The 2,507-nt window shown below is 33.3% G+C and overlaps 1 long non-coding RNA gene across 1 annotated transcript; it reads left to right on the top strand.

Moving 5' to 3' along the window:
- The first annotated feature begins 663 nt into the window (after positions 1 to 663).
- LOC145167650 (uncharacterized) lies at positions 664 to 2,249 on the top strand. Its single transcript, XR_013741311.1, has 3 exons — positions 664 to 945; positions 1,830 to 1,916; positions 2,008 to 2,249. It is a non-coding gene; the product is annotated as an uncharacterized LOC145167650 (long non-coding RNA).
- Positions 2,250 to 2,507: the final 258 nt, after the last annotated feature.

Raw genomic sequence — 2,507 nt, forward strand, 5'->3', positions numbered from 1 at the left:
ATAAATACCTATAGGGACGAGATCTATAGGGACGACATCTATCGTTGCTATAGGCTCCCTATAGGGACGACATGTCGTCCCAATAGAGTTGACCATCTTTTTTTGACTTTTGAAGCTACAGCGACAACTACTCGTTTCAACATTGTTAAGCGGGAAAAGAAGTGGCTTTGGCGCATTCTTATAACACTTGTGGAGACGACTTATCATTCTTATAAATAACAAAATTTTAAAATAACAATTTTTTTTAATTAATTCACAGAAATAAAGTCATTTTGGGGATAACTATAGTGACGATTTGTCGTCCCCATAGCTCTCTATGCCAAAAATATGTATTTTTTAATCTATTTAACTGGAAAATGGAAAAACGACGTCGTTTATTTGAGGCTATAGGGATGAGTTCAGATCACATAATCCTTCCCCTTGGTGGTCTCCGGTCTTCTCTTTTCACTCTCCGGAGGCGATTTGCTCACATCATTTGTCTAACACTCGAATCATCTCCATTTCTCGTTCGTTCAAGGTTTTTAGAGCTCAAGCAAATCTCATTCTTCTTTACAGGTTCGTTCAAGCTAATGTGTGTCTCCAGTTTTTCTATGTTTTTTGTTCCTTCTTCTCCGTCCCTAACTAGTGATTTTCTATGTTTTCACAGTTGCTCTCACATGAGGCTATTTGCTCTCATCGATAAGCAAATCTCCATCTCCGTTTCTCCTCCCCTAGTATAGCTTCTACGATAAAAATGACATTTGATTTCTAATGACTGACAACCTCATTTTGTTGTTGAGGAAGAATATCGAGATATTGAGCAACATCTAGGTCATGAATAGAGTTGGAATCTGTTTGAGCTGAAAAGGTATCAAAATCAATTTGTCAACACTCGAATCATCGGAAATCCCTTAGACCAAGAAGCCCCCTCAGAATCCAAATCTACCGTGACTACCTCATTATACGGTATGTTTAAAAAATCAAACTATTAAAGTATTTTAATAATAATTGTATGCAGAACACTTTGATTTCTACATCTTTAGAAATTATCGAAGGCCTCTGTCATTCACAACTGTCATTCCATGGTGTATATACATAATTTTCATAGTCAAGTATTTAGTTATATCTCTAAATCTGAATTACAAGAAATCCTTCGTCATTTACACATCTAATATAGGGGAGATTTCATATGCACGCTAGCTGTTTAATGAATTTCCTAAACCATATATAGATTGGGTTATGTCACTGTATGCCAATTGTGATAACAGTTTATTAATGTAGCTCATCTAAAATACTTACTTCTCTTCAGGGCAATACACTTCCACTTTTATGTTTTCCATACTTCATGTGAATGATGCAATGTAGATAGATGCTTCTATTGAAATGATTACCATGTTTTGTTCCATATTCTCTTGAGATTTTTTGTTGGTATTGCCATGTTTTGAAGTTCTTATCTATACATAAATTTTTGGTCTCATTAGATTGGCTTTAACTTTGACTTACTTTCATTTTTCAAATCAAGTATCATGTGTCAATTGAATATGATTCTCCTGGTAAAGTTTTACTCTTCAAACTGGTCATAGCTTGTAAGTACATTTATTTTGTTTGCCTCCTGCTATGAATTTTCTTCACCATTTGACTCTAAGAAAAATAAAAGATTATGAAATGCTAATCAGGTTGCTCTCAACTCTATGTAAGAGTAGACATTTATAAATTACTTAATTGGTGCTTGTGATATTGGAATTATAACTAATACTGATATTTTTGCAGTTTCTTGACCTTTGAAATTGTGATTATCTGTGAAGATTACATTGTTGAAATTTTCAAGGAACTTTTCATGTGTTTTTCAGACTGATGATATTCGAACCAAAGGAAAAGATATCATTCAACTAAAATCTGAATCAATCAAGGAACAAATGGTCCCTTTAAGGACTTGGGTATGTTAAAATATCAAATAATTTTTCGCTAAGATTTTTAATTACTTTACTGAAGTTCGAATCTGTTTAATATAGTTTACTAAAATTTCAGGTAGGAGTAGCTAAGGAATGGCATATGGAGAAAAAGGAAGACATTAAAGAGAAGCCTCTGGTTAAAGAGCTTTCAAGAATGTTGGGTGCCAAAAGATCTACCTAATAAGTCAAAAGTTAGTAGATTACTTCTACTTTGTTATACATGCCTATGATCATTTTTGTAAATAAGTTAAATGAATAAATAATTTTGTCAATCTTATTGTATACTTGTATCATATGTTTACATTATGCTAGAAAAGCATTTATAAAATATATGAACTCATGTTTTACACTTTAAATACAACAAATTTGATGCTATTGCCTTTGGTCCAATGTACTCTTGGTTGCTTCTTCACTTTCAAATTTGTAGTCTAAACCAGCTCCATATTTCCATGCTTCAAGTTTCTATAGGTGTATCTATAGAGATGACATGTCGTTTCTATAGGTGTATCTATAGAGATGACATGTCGTCTCTACAGGTACATCAACCACGACGACCTGTTGTTGCTATAGGGTAAG

Source organism: Lactuca virosa, chromosome 1 (genome assembly GCF_052849685.1).
Source record: "Lactuca virosa cultivar CGN04683 chromosome 1, Lactuca_virosa_CGN04683_v6, whole genome shotgun sequence".
Classification (NCBI taxonomy): domain Eukaryota; kingdom Viridiplantae; phylum Streptophyta; class Magnoliopsida; order Asterales; family Asteraceae; genus Lactuca; species Lactuca virosa.